Here is a 15746-nt window from a genome sequence, read left to right on the forward strand (position 1 = left end):
TGTTTATCTTGCGAATTTCCGACACAGCAATCAATTAATATTAGCAAATTTTATTGCATTTATTTAAGAAACTGTATCTAAACTAACTGATTAACTTGTTTTATAAGTTTATTTTCGTCTTAATAGCATTAATCGCTTTGTTTACTAAAATGATTTCAGGCCTTGGTTTTTTCCACATTTGGTAAGGTCACTTTAAAATTAGTTTTAAAGCCCTCATATTAAAATAAATAAAATCAATCAGTTTTATATTTATAGAAGATTTTTTCGTCCTCTTAATTGTTAACCTCCAATGCCGTAGATCGGAATACTTCTACCTTATAGTCCGCTTAGTAATGGCCAAAAATCCCTTGGAATGTTTTAAGAATCTGAACTTTTTGATCTAGTTGAGAGTAAATTAAGGTAATTAACACTCACAAATTGGGAATGCTGCTCTGAGAACCTTTTTCTTTATATCTAGCTATACATATAGTATATCAGTTAAGCTCTGATTAACTTAACCTAGACTTTTTTCATACACGAATTTAAGGTTTTAAATGAGTTTCCTCGGGTAAAAAACAGCCTTTTTTCAACAATTTTTTCTCATATAAAAAATTAAATATTTTATTACAATTTTATATTGTTACAAACATATACTATTAACAAGTAAAAACTGAAATTTTTGAGAAAAAATATTTTAAACTTGGCCATTGCGGTATTTTCGGTGACCCCTCGGAAAGAAGAAGCGCCCGCGTTGGCAGGATAACACCCTACAGAATCATCTGAAGTAAAAAAAAGTTAAAAGTAATTAGTTAAAACCTTAGCTTTGAACTTGGACGAAGGAAAAAAAAAAATGGATTTTTGGCAGACATTTTTACAAAAAATTTAATATTTCAGTGAAAATTTCGCGACATTTCTATTTTAAAATAGTTGTGATCGGAAAAAATCCTTCGTCTTAAAGAATTGTATTTCAAAGACCTGTGTAAAATTTTAGGAAGATCAGTTAAATAGTTGTCGAGAAATCTTGTCAACCGAGTGCAAAAACCAGTTTCGGGAAAAACGCGATCAAAGACGGCGCACTTTACTTGTATCTCCGAAACTATTACGCGGATCGAATTTAGGTCTACGTTCTAGAGGTGTTGTAGACTTTGATAAGACAATAAAAAATTATTTTTTGAAACCTGTAAACTCATGTAACCCCTTAATTGACATTGTCATCTGGGCTGCTAACCAGACATTGAGACAACGGCTCTAAAAGATATTTCGAAGAGCTTTTAAAAGTACTTTTTGTCATAGAGCCGTACTGGAAATCCAAACATACCCAGTTATTGTAAGGTTCTAGTAACTTTTGTTAACAACTTTAATTCATAACTGAAAATTAAATTCTGAATTTCAATTTTCATTTATATATTTTACCGATTAATATTTGATAATTTTAATAAATATTGCTCATCTAAGCTATAACAGGCTTGGCGGCCAAGAATCAAGCCAATTTTGGATATCCTGCACTGATGTGAACCATATTCCAGCGAGGGCATATGGTAGTTAGAAGAAGCAAGGTCTGGATTGTCAGACGAATGAGGCAACATTTTCCAGCCGCTGGTGTTAAAATAGTTTTGAAGTGGTCTTGCAACTAGAAACCGATCGTTGTCATGATGGAAAATTATTTCCTCACATTTCGACGAAAATATCGAACGTTTTTCGACTATTACACAGCGTTATTGGACCGTTTGAAGAATTCTTACTTACGTAAACTGCATAGCGTTATTGAACCGTTTGAAGGACGAAACCTTTGAAAAATGCTCGCAAAAAAAGAAAGTGCTGTATCACCAAGACAATGCACCATGTCACAAGTCAGTGAAAACGATGACTAAAAATCCATGTATTGGACTTCGAAACGCTTCCGCATCCACCGTATACTCTGGATCTGGCTCCCAGTGACTATTTCTAGTACTCAGATCTCAAAAGAATGCCTGCTACGAAGAAACTTTTGTTGAATGAAGAGTTGATCGCCGAAACTGAGGCCTATTTTGAGGCAAAGAACATATCATACTACAAAAATGGTATCGAAAAGTTGAAGGGTCGCTAAAATCAGTATATCACCCTTAAAAGTAACTATGTTGTATAAAAAAAACGAGTTTTGCCACAAAAATTTGTTTTACGTGGTAAGCCGGGAACTTTTCAATTGACCTCTTACAGCACTACCTTCTGATCCAACCATAAAATACAGCACATTATAGATATGGCTGGATGGACAGGCTTCACATATGATATTTAGCGTTTAGTGTTATCGTAATTGATCTATTTTCATCAGCAGTCACAATGCGATGAAAAAATATTATTTTTTTTGTAGCATTCGAGCTGCGTTTCTGACACTTCTTTAAACGTCTCCTGGCTTCTATTCAAATGGCATCCAATTTCCATGCTTTTGAATGTATCCCCTGTTGTTTTTAAACGCTTTGAAATGCCTGCTTCAGAGTCTTCCAAAGCTTCTGCGAGTTCTTCTTGTATTTGGTAATAAACTTCGTCGACTAATGCTTCCGGTTCCATGTATTCAAATCATTTTAGCCGCCAGGGATATTAATCACCTTCCAAGCCAAAATCACCACTTGTATATCGATGAAACCACCTTTGGCAAATTCACTAAGTTAGAGCATGTTGAAAATAATATTTCACCAAAATACGATGACTTTCGGCTAAGGTGTTCTTCATATTAAAGATTTGGAAAAGAACTTCTCGCAATTTCAGGCAGACAGTTAGACATATTTGAATGAAAAAAAAATATTGCTTTTTACGCTTTGAATGAATGACAAGTTCTTAAAAAGACACACAAGAACAGTGAGCTTCCTAAGCATGAGAGGAATATTGGAACAATGTACCATAATAATAATCAAGTTACACTATCTCCTGGCAAACTGCGCAAACTGTCAACTGCTTTTACTTAATATTGTGATTGACTTTGACCTAATGAAAACGAAGCATAACAAAAAATCGTCACCACTGAAAAAATCTGTATCGAATGCACAGCCAGAGGACTCACAACTTGTCATATAATAATAAATTTTAACACTTTTTTTTCAATATTGTTGTTGTATTACATACAAACATGAATTTACGCAATTACAATTCTCAACGCCATGTTTTCGGTTCGTTATAACTTATGACTTTATGATACTATATGAAATCTCTAAGGTATTTAAGGGTTACCTCTTGAAGTAAAAATATAGCATTATACCGGATTTCCGCAAAGTGTCCACAACCTTTTGAAATTTGATGCATTGCTCCGAATACTTATAAATAACTTCACATACCGAAAATAAATCGTTGAGGCATATACATACTTACAAATACAACTAAATTAATTTATAGCCAATGCATACTCCTTTCGCTAGCGCCATAAATCACAAAATTTTTCATTCATTTTACCCAAAGCATAGTTCATCGATGCTGATGCTATTTTTTGAATAATTTTTCTTTTTACTATTTCTTTTCAAGTGATGAGAGTATGCAACAGTGTCGCGGTCGGCAATTCCGCGCTTTGTGCTGGGTGCGCCTGCGCGATAATTGCGCCACATTCGCAGATGGTTTGACGTCTTCAGCTGGCGCACTTAAAGGCGCGCACATACACACATGTATAACACACACAAACCAACAAGACATGCCATTAACACTTCAGCGAAGCGAATCGCCATCAGCCAACTGACCGCCTGCGCTGTTGATGACTTTTTCTCAAATACAGTTGTTTATTAATTAAGAACATCATTCGACTAATAATCGAACAATAATAAATAAATAACTATTTTCCAAATAAAATTATATGATTTATGGCCTTACAGCGGAGCAGATGCGAATTATTCATTTCGCTGTTGAGTCTGCGCAAAGCGGGACGTTGGACACCAGCGAATGCATTGTGTGTGTAGAAAACTCAAGGTCATATGTAAATTAAAAAGCCATAATAATAATAGTAAAAAATAAGCTCGAAATTCAAGCGCACAAACACAATAACACAACTGTTTTAAATGCCAAAGAAAGAGTTGCAACAAAATTCAAATAAAAAGCTAATTTGTAAACATATTTTTAATTGATTTTAATTTTATTTCATTTTTTTGGGTTTTTGGCTGTTTCTGCGCACGAAAACCTGCGCCTAGTGAATTATATATGTGCATATGTTTGGATATTTTAAACGATTGCGAAATATCTCTCGGCTCTAATTCGGCTTGGAGTTGCTTTGTCTTTCATTGTTGCTTTTGTTGTTGGTTGTTTGTAATTTACATGCACGCCAGAGTACCACCAATAGAAGGCGAAATGGAGCGAGCGAAGCAACCCAAAGCCAAACCGAACCGAACCGGCTTGAGTAGTAAAGCGGGCACCAACTACTATACTCGTATTCAAATCAGGCGAGCCCAACCGGAATGATCACTGCATTAGCATAATTTCTACATCCTTCTCGATGTGTGCGCGCGCGAAAGCACATACATAAGTGTTTATGTATGTGTGTTTGTGCGCTGGAGCAATAGCATCTCAAAAAGCACACACACGCACACATACAAACGCCGGTTGCTATCTTCCGCGACTTACACGCCAGCGAGCTGCTATCAGCAGGCCGGTTCAGCGCAATCAAATTCACTTTTGGCCATTTGGAGTAAATTTCCTAAGTATGTATGGCATATATGTATGTGTGTGTGTTTGTGTGTGGCGTAGTGGTGCTGACCTTGAAACAAATCTACGCCGCCATTGACAGATAAAGCAAAAAACATGTGTACACGCACACCAATCAACACTTGCACAATTTCAGCGCGCACACACACACTCACACAGTTGAAGATTTTTACATGCTTGTCTTTCTAGCTGGTTAACAAGATTAAATATAGCCATTGACTGGCAGATCTGTTTATTAATACCCTCTCAGCTTCATTTCATCCCAACTATTTTTGGCGTTCGCCGAACCGAACTGGACGAAATTAATGCAAATATCAAATACAATGAAATCACAATAAAATTAGCGGTCCATTGAAAGGGGAAACAGCCCAACGCTGTTGTTTATAGCTTTAACACGTTGTTTTGGATAATCGTATGCAAATTGCTGTTGTTGTTTTTGTACTATGTGCAACTTAGGTACCGAACGTTTTGCTGCACATAGCAATGGTGAACAAAATGGCCAGGTGTATGGCCCGAAAGCTGCCCTTAGGCTTAGAGAATCTGAATACTTAGTTGATTGCGAGCCTGCACACTCTAAAATCCTCGCCACTTTGATTTCATCCCAAAATACTTGGTTTATTAGGTCACATAGTCCAGCCCTGACTGTCGTGGGGAGGCATGGGTGGGAGCACTAGCTGCACGAGAGGGGCGGTGGGCTTTTTTATGGATGGATCAAAGCTTACGGGGAGCGTAGGGAGGGAGAATATACTGTCAGGAACTCTTCATTAACTCCAATTTTAGACTTTTCGCGTTTTCCAAGCAGAGAAGCTGTCTTAAAAGTAACAGTAAATCTACTGCTGCGGAGAGTGATGACTATTCACTCCATTAATAGGGCAGCGATATTAGCCTGGAGTTCGCTTGCTGTGCGCTCAAGACTAGTGAAGATATGTTTCGACTCCCAACCCCAGCTTCGAAGTATTTTATCATTAGACTGGTTTGGGTGCCTACCGACAGTGGTAAGGCTGATGAGTTTGCTAGAACAGATACTGCAGTCTCAATAACTGCGAAAAGAAAACGGAAAAGAGCTCTGTTGGGCCTCAGACCAGCTCAGCAAGCATTGGTCAACTACCAGCAACTGTGCAGTCGCAAAGTCCTTCTGGCCCAAGGTAAATTGGGAGAGGTCTAGGGTTCAATTCCCAACAAGGTTCATCTTTTAATGGTTGTGGCTGTTCTAACTTGATACTGTCCGATCGGGATTCTTTGTTACGATTGAACATCTTACCGGACGGCAGCTGTATCAACTATCTGAAAGAAGATGTGATAGAATGGTCTCAACACTTCCTCCTTCCTTTCGACAGATCAAGGCGAAACACCTCGGATGTCATACTTTTCGACACCCAGGTGAAATAGCGAAAATATAAATAAAACGCTCAAGGAGGTTTGTTATAGATTCAGGATGTCTTGCCGATAGCTGATATCCAACCACAGGAGTTTTTCAACTAGCTTCATAGAGGACTGTACTGTACAAACGGTTCAAGGATAATTCCTTCACCATGCTGGGGGATAATTCATCCAACTTAGTCTAACCATTAAAAAAAGTGATATATAGATTCTTATTGAAGCAACAACAACGCAACAAAATGAAGAAACTACGCCAAAGTTCGATCCTTTTGAAAATCCAATTAGTTTTTACTTATTTCAGACAGAGCCTAGTGGTGCGTATTTTACATAACTTTAAAGCTTTTCTGCGGCTAATAAAGTTTTACATAAAACCATAAAGGCAAATTTTTGTGCCCTCGAAAGCCGCCTGTTTACAAAGTTACAAGTTCTCCAAGCCAAAAGAAGGACTTTCTTAGTGTGACTGAAAATCATCAAAACTCTCTGTGAGGTTCAAACAGTGCATAACCAGCCGAAAACGTTTTGCTAGTTCTTTCTAGAAGCGTTGTTTGATATAAACAATATTCAAGTAAAATTAAACTTTATTTTGTTCAATCAGTTCTGATGGCAACTGTATGCAATAGTAGAGCGATATCGGCGATTATAACAAATGAGCCACTTCTTGGGGAATAGAGGACATTGGCAACATTTCGGATCGATATCTCAAAAACTGATGATACCTTCAACAACATGTGTGTTAACTTTACAACTACACTACTGCAGAAGCTCTATAGTGGATTTCAATGTTGAAAAGAAATTTTTTTGCTGTTTTTTTTTACTCATTTAAATTTCTCACGTGTTCTCAGTTAAAATCTGAAAGACTCGCACATGATGTGAGTACAATTAAAAACTTCCGTGATTTTGACGTGACAGTGGATTTGTATATACAATATGTATTTATTCTATACCATATACGTATGTAGTTCAACAAGCGAAATAAACTAGAATCCTAAAATTTGCAAGCTACTTCAATTTCGTTATGCGAGTATTTGTTAAAAGAGAACAAGTAAGTTTATTGAGGTTGTTGTGGGTTAGTTCTTTTTTACTTTCATGAAGAACAAATTGGTAATTTATAAGGAAATACTTAGGCTGATCTTGACGTATGGCATTCAATTCTGGTTCAGTGTAGCGATTTTAAATTTAGAAGTAATTCAAGCCTTTTAAAATAAAGTTCTGCGCACCTTAGTCGAGGCTCCTTTCTTTCTTTCTTCCTCTTTAGATTTCATTATTATTTAAATTGAATTTAGTTATTTTTTTTATAATGTTACAGATTCTAAATATATTGAAATTAAAAAAATTTAAAAACACATTTTTTCAGGGTTCGTTACTTTTATATGTGTTCATGTCGAAATCTCTTGGCATTCACCTCGACTAAACATGAAAAAAGTATAAAAATTTCCTATTTTTGGACTTGTGTAGAAATGGATAGAATTATAACAGAAGAATCAACAAATATGAAATATTCTCTTCAAAAATTGCTTGTTGAGAAGATCGCTGAGTGTTCTATGGTGAGTAAGACATATATATTAATATTAAAATTACAAGTTATTGAGTTGATATTTAGACTTAAACACATTGCAATTGTAGCAGAGTTATATGCGTAAGATAAGAGCACTCAATCCATTTTCTCACCCACAAAACAATAATATATAGCAGCCTTTCAAGTAGATCAGTTGAAAAATGTAATATTGCGTGTGGTGCCGCTCACCTTGGTATACAATATTATATAATAAGATTATAAAATACGATGACTACTTACAATAGTTTCAAAATATTCTAAATCGAATTTGGACCACGCCTTGTTGCAATATATCATAAGTTTTAGTGCAGTCAGCTTATTTGCAGTGGCATACATTGTGACAAAAAAGTATCCGAAAATTGTAAATAAAACGCAAAATAGTTTGATATTCATTAATATTTATTTTATCGTCTTCAAAGTAACCCCCACCAGATGCCTACGATTTGTCGAGCTTTCTTGCCATCTCTCTAACACTTACCTGACGATTTTCAAGCACCATATCCTTCACTATTTTAATATTTTCATCAGCTGAAGCGGTCTAAGGTCGTCCAGAGCGAGGTATGTCTTCAACGAACTCTCGACCATCTTTTAAGGCTTTGTATTTCTCGTAAGCCTTTCCCGCATTCGCAACGATTCCACACATGAAATTTGGTAAAAGAAATACAAAGTTTGATTGTGTTAGTACCTAACCGCCTGTGGCCAAAATTAGCGCTACCTTTCCTATAATTTATGTATTTATTTATTTTTATCTAAACACCTCTTGCGTCATTTGCCCTATTTAACCGCATGACCTGGCATTCACATGATTCTTTTGATCCATTAATTTGTTGCTACCGCTTTGACAAAATGACAAAACAAAACAGCAGCGTGTTAGGCAGGTTCTGATGTGCTTGTATTTGTGGTGCTGGGCTGCTCTTACCCGAACTAGTTATATAAGTAGTTCAAATTCTTCCGCAACTGATAGTCACTCACACACTTTATAGTTCTTTTTATTTGTAGGTATGTGTGTGTAGAATGAAAGCGAAATTTGCGCTAATAAGTAGAAAGACAGTAAATATCGCTTGAAAAGCTTGTAAATGGTAGATTTATGCAAGAGCTTGTTTATAAGTTGAATGTTTGTTCGTATGAAAATTGATAAATATGTAAATATGTATCTTCTCTGTAAGACTTTATGTGATTCTACACATTTAAAAAATAGTTTGCACACAGCCAATGCAAATGATGCTTGTCAATATTCATAAATACTTAATTATAATAGAAATGTACATACACATACATATATAGTTATAGTTGTGAGAAGCTGCATTATTTATACGTGATTGTCTTACTGCACTGTCTTTAAAAAATAAATATTAATTCAAATATTTTATTGCAAGGAAAAAAATTTTAAAATTATATATAATAAGATTCAAAAATTATAAAAAAAATTGTGTGCCTTTTTAGCTCAATTACTTTAGATTATTTATTTTTTTAATATTTTACTTACTTTTTAACGTACCAATTGACCACATTTGACCCAGACTGAAAAACAAGAACTACTTTTTCATTTATTTTAATACAAAATCTTTATTATTCCCTTCAAAATAGGCTTCTCAGCCAAAGCAATCCAATTTTCCATATACTTGTTATAAGCCTCGGCTGTGATGGCCTTCATACTTCTTCTTTACTGACGTAGAAACCGCTTACGTGGTTATAGCCGAGTTAACAACAGCGCGCCAGTCGTTGCTTCTTTTTACAATGTGACGCCAATTGGCGATTCCAAGCGAAGCCAGGTGTTTCTCCACCTGGTCTTTCCAACGGAGTGTAGGTCTTCCTCTTCCTCTGTTTCCCCCGGCGGGTACTCCGTCGAATACTTTCAGAGCTGGAGTGTTTTCGTCCATTCGGATGTTATGATCTAGCCAGCATAGTCTATGTCTAGAACTATGTCAATGCCGTCGTATAACTCGAACAGTACATCATTCCATCGAATGCGATATTCGCCGATGCTATTGCTCAAAGGAGCATAAATCTTTCGCAGAACTTTTCTCTCGTAACGTTGACTCATCAGATATTTGTCATCGTCCATGCCTCTGCTCTATATAGCTATATATTCGTGACTTATAGAGTTTGGTTGGGTTGGCCTTCAATGCCTCACCGAAATTTTGTTTTTTTTTTTCGGTTTCGGCTCATTTTAGGTTTTGACATCATATTCATAAGCCGGCGTCTGGTCACCAGTAATTATGAGTTTGATGTATACAGGCCCACTAGATATGTTGTCTAACATATTTGCTGCGAATTGCACTCGACGTCGCTTTTACAAAAAATTCAGGTCTTTTGGTAAGGGCTGACACGCTTCATACCCAAAGTTTTAACTAAAATGTGTTGAGTCTATCAATAATGGGTCGTTTTCTCAATGTCTGGTTTTTAGTCATCTGTCAATTAAGTTCTGGTTAACCTAATCAATACTCTTTCTATCGGTAACGAAGCTTTCTTATAACCAAATGTTACCAGACATTGAGAAAACGACCTTAAAAGTTGTTGAGATCCTCTGCCATATCTTTGATGTCTACTAATTTTTCCATGTTAACGTCATTAACAGAGGTGGAACACGACCTTCATTGACCGCTTTGTGCCACTTAAATAAGTGGGATCGTGATAAAGTAAACTCTACAAAACACTTCTGCAACATTTTCCACGCTTTTGTAGAAGTGATAAATACGTAGACTGCTTTTTATATTTCGTGTTTGGCAAACGTAGTAATCTGGCAATCTGACAACTCACAACTCGCAATCGCAAAGTTTGACATTTTTGATGTTATACATACTCAAAACTATTTATGTTGTTTACAGTAACTTAAAATATTCATTTCCGCCAAAAAATGGATTTAAATTGCAAACATTTTGGCGCGATTAATTTTACAACTTTCGAAGTGTATTATCTCAGCAACAGTGTATCGATGAACCAAATTCAACTGTTCGCAATGAACGTCCTTCAAAAACAACTGTAGGCATTAGAGGAACCAGCATATATTCAATATTGCATGAACATTTAAAGGTAGATAAATTATTTTCACTTTGTCGACACACAATTTGTCGATTGCTCAAAAACGACTCATGTCGATTGGTCGAGAGAAATGTTAAAAAATAGAATAAACGGTAGCGGGCACCGAAATACATACGTCTATGACATCGTGCCAGAGGTTGCAATCTAGATTTATACGTATGATCCCGAAAATAAACCGCAATCGACTGCATAGGTGTTTCAAGATTAGACGAATCCAACATAAGTTGTTCGCGCATGAATCACTTTTAAGCAAATTGTGGAGAGTTTTTTTTCTGAAAAAACTGGAAATCACAATCATACCACTAGATTTACGCAGAACAATAAATTCTGAGTGATACACAACTATCTATTTGCCAGTTGTCTTTCTAGAAATCAGGAAAACCAACCACAGAAGACGGATCAACACACATCGACTGCAACAACTGTATTTTTGAGCCCTCAAAACATGTATTTGATAAGTCATCCACCGCATAGTCCTAACTTGGCACCGAATGACTTCTTTTTACTTCCGTTCGTAAAAAATAAAATAAAAGGTTGACCTATTTCGACACCTCAAAAGGCGGTGAAGCGTTCAAGACGGATGTTTTGGAGATAGCTCAATCTGAGTGAGAAAAATGCTTCGAAATTTTCTTCAAAGGCATGCAAAAGTGTAAAGAGCCTATTTTTAAAAGCAATAAAACAATTTCAGATGATTAATATTTGTTTTTGATCTCTAATCGATAAATATAAAAGGCAACCTACCTATCTAGCGAATTGGTTGTAACATTTTTTATTTTGGTAAAAATCGCCAGCCGAACTTTTCGCGTCGTAAACAGGCAACTGCCAAACGCACACTAATTGATATCTAGAGATGAAACTTCTCATGAATGTAAAAAATATTATGCTAACCTCGTCCGGGTCAAATTCGATCAAATATTATTTCTTTCGATCAATCTTATTTATAATTATTTAAAGTGATTATTTATTTGTTTAATAATTGCAATAATATTTCTTGGCTATCAATTATAAAGAGTAGTTTCCAAAGAGTTAGGAGTAAATTGAACAGTTACTAAATAATGACAGCGCTGTTTCAAATCAAGGAGCGAAATTGACCTGCATTTTTAATAGAGTGATGTCAGAAAGCGGTTACCCTGGAACATAATAATTAATTTTTAAACGATTTTTTATCAAAAATCCTTCAGACAGACACAACTTATTTTCTCACGACTTACAACTTTTAATTTAGTTGAGTTGTCAGTTGTAAATTGGTAAAACTTTTCAGGGCGGTATTTCAAAACTAGCGAGTAAAACGGAATATGACTTCTTTGAGTTCTAAAAAAAGTTTTCAACTTACCTATTTCAATTTACTTGTTGAGGTTCCTTTTTCATCCTCTCATTACACAAATGCTGTTGTCTTCAGAACTCGGAGGATCCTTTTCTAACCAGAAGTCAAATTTTGATACCAAAGCAGTTTTTTGTTAGGCTTTTGAATATTTTATGACCTTTTTAAGAACCTGACAAAGGTCTCGCGCTACTCATTACAACGTTAAAGAAAGAAAGAAACAACAACAATAAACATTTTCATACAAAATTGCTTGCGATTTATTGCGCTTGAATTTAATTGTATACAATTCTAATAAACGGTCGCGCTAACTACTAACTACCATAATACGATATAAAATAACGATTGTAATAAACACTATGTATTTAAGAATACGATATTGCAAAAGTTTTACGCTTAACGATTACTTGCATGTCCATATGGACACACTTACATATGTGTATGTATAAGAATATATGTGTGTGTGGGTTTCCTAAGTAGATTTGTGATTAATTACAAATTGTATAAATTAACAACTAATCAAGGCGTTTCGCTTACAATTTTATTATTTAAGTTCATGCTTACTTTGTATTGATCAATAAGCAATAAACTAGATAAGTCACAAGCAAAGAAAGGTTTTGTAAATTCTATAAAGTAACATTGCTTAAGTATGCCTTTGGGTAATTAATTATTATAAGATATACATAAGTGATATGCTCACAGCTGCTGCTGAATTATTATTTGCTGCCAGATATTTATGGCTTTTCATTGATATAATTACTATATGTACAAACATTTATATGTATGTGTCGAGTTTAAGTTACAAAATAAGAAAATCAAATATTTCCAAGTAACCTTTCCGTAAAGTAAGTCCGCATATAACCAAATAAGAGAGCACGTGAAAGAGATTTTAGTAAATATTGACAACACATTGACTAATATTATGAAAAAGGGGGAGAAGAAAATAATAGATATATTTAATGTCTCAAACACAAAAAATAATGTAAACCAATGTTTGCGAAAAGATTGACAGACAGACACAACTTATTCTCTTATTACGCACAACTTTCTATTTAGTTGAGTTGTCAGTTGTAAATTGGTATAACTTTTTATGGCGGTTTTCTAGTCTAGAGATTTGAAGAAAAAAATATTTTTTTTCATAGTTCGATAGTTTAGGTATTAAAAAATATCTCATTTAAAGAACTTTTCAAAATTCAAAACATTTCCGAAGTTATAGCCGTTTTAGTATCGTGGCAACTGTATCGGTGAAAGTTACCGTAAAACTTTAAGAAGTTACATAGGTTTATGGGTTTCAAAAAATCTAATTTTTTATTGTCTTATTAAATTCGACAATACCTCTAGAATATTGTCCTAAAGTTTCAAGTTGGTCCGAGTAAAAGTTTCGGAGATGCAGCTTTGAGAACTTGTGCGTTCGAGGCTAGCTAGGCCATGTGCGCCGTCTTTAAACGCGTTTTTCTTGAAACTGTGTTTTTGTAGTCGGTTGGCAAGATTTTTCGAGAACTACTCAAACGATCTTCATGAAATTTTACATATATCTTTGAGATACGACTCTTAAAGACTTGGACGAAAGATTTTTTTCGATTACAACTATTTAAAAAAAATTTCGCGAAATTTTAATTTTTTTGCAAAAATTTCCTGCGTCCAAGTTAAGGTATTTTTTCACTTCAGATGATCCTTTATAGAGTTATCCTGCCAATGCGGGTGCATTTTTTTCTGAGAGTTCACCGGAAACGGCGTCGCAATGCACGAATTTAAGATATTTTTTTCCAAAAATTTCAGAATTTCTTTGATAATAGTGTATGTTTATGAATGAGAACAAAATTGTTGAAAAAAAACTATTTTTTACCCGTAGAAATCCACTTCTCCTTAAACGCGTTTTTCTCGAAACAACTTCTTTTGAGGTGGTTGACATGATATCTCAAGTTATACTTAAGCGATTCCTTTAAAATTTGATAAAAAAATCTTTGTTATACATCTCTTTATCGCTTTATCGCTGCTTTAAAAAATTCGAAAAGATAAAAAGGGTGTAAATTTTTTTTCAAAGTCGACGCCATTTTGTAAGTATTTTCTTTTTCTTTGGCAAGTCAATCCGTTAACGAATTTATGAAACTTTTTTTAAATTTGTTTGTTATAGATCAGTACAAGGTATGGAATCATGTCAACCAGCACCGTTTTTTGTTCATGAATAGAAAAGTGGCATTGAAATTGGGGTTTCGAAACTACGGTCACCTCGTTTTGAGATTTTGCAAATGGCTTTTAAGATCTTGATTTGAGGTAATGGTTCTTTTATCGTTTTTCATTTTCCAGACTTTTACCACTTGTGCCGGTCAAGTAATAGTCCGAAGGTCTGGAGAAGAGTGTGAAAGCAAATCCCATTCACACTGCAAACGCTTTTGACGAGTCGCGCATTATCCTGGTGGAACACTACACCTTTTCTATTGTGATACAAAAGCTCAAAATAAATACCTACTTTTGTAATTCCACCAAACCGACAAATAAATAAACAAAAAAAATTGATATCCTTTTCGACGTTTGATAAGCAAATCACAGTCGTTAAAGTGAATTTCGTTTTGTAGGAACATGAGGAACCCATATGTCAAGCTTTGTAATTAATCCTAGACGTTTAATGTGCTTGTGAACGGTTGCGTTAGTCAAATTTAATCTTCCAGCAACCTATCGACTTAATTTTATTTGCATTGGCTTCAAGAGTTCCCCCAGAATGTGGTGCATCCTCAAGGTCGAAATTTCCGAAATGAAATTTTGCAAACCATTTTTGGTATTAGTGTTCGGTCAACACATCCCCTCCGTACACATTACATCATTTTCACCCTGCTTGAACTGAATTTTTACTCTTTTCTTAGTAAAACAGTAAAATACCTTCCATCTTCGATAGGGCAACAAACAAAAAATACTCCAAAAAATGTAAGAGGATTTTTTATAATATAAACAAGCATTTATATATCAGCTGTTCAAATAATTAACGTTCAAAATGTTAAGTGTGAAGTCGGCTGCGACAAAATTCAATAAGATCAGTTGTTGTCATCAAATGAAATTATATATAGTAACCGAACCAATAGTTGGACTCACTGCGGAAAATAGTCGACGAAACTATAAAAATGGTTTAGACATCTTTATATGCAACTCTTTCCTCTTGAGTAAAAAAAAAAACAAATTGATTGACATTAACAAATAAACGAATATTTACAACTAAAATATCTGAAAATAGCACCTGAAAGTATGCAAAGATATTTGTTGCATACCAGAAAATTCCAAAACTGTGGGGGAAACTCGAAAACTAAAAATCTTAAGGGGTCACATGGGTTCATCCGAGTATTAGTTTTGGAGATACAAGCCTGAAATTTTACACAGGTCTTCGAGTTATAAACAAACCCTTGAACAAAGATTTTTTTCTTCAATTATAATCTCTTCAAAACAAATATAGAACTTTTCATAAAAATTGGTTTTTTTTGTAAAAACGTCTGCCAAAATACAATTTTCACATTTTTTGTTTTTTTTTTCGTCCATCTTGCTTATGGTCTAAATTAAAACTCGCATTTTTGTGTTTTGTTTTACTTTTGATGTTGCAAAAAGAAGTTCTGCTGTCCACGCGGAGGCAGCTTTTTTCGAGGGACTTTCGGAAATGGCGTCGTTATTCCCGAGATATTTGAATATTTTCCGACCAAAATTTCCCAAAATTTTTGCAGAATATATATTTTTGGAACTATAAAACATTTTTCAGTACAATATTTAATTTTTTATATGAAGGAAAAATATTGAAAAAATAATAGTTTTTTATATTTTTATTTGATCGAT

The sequence above is a fragment of the Bactrocera tryoni genome, chromosome 4 (assembly GCF_016617805.1).
Source record: "Bactrocera tryoni isolate S06 chromosome 4, CSIRO_BtryS06_freeze2, whole genome shotgun sequence".
In the NCBI taxonomy this organism is placed as follows: Eukaryota; Metazoa; Arthropoda; class Insecta; order Diptera; family Tephritidae; genus Bactrocera; species Bactrocera tryoni.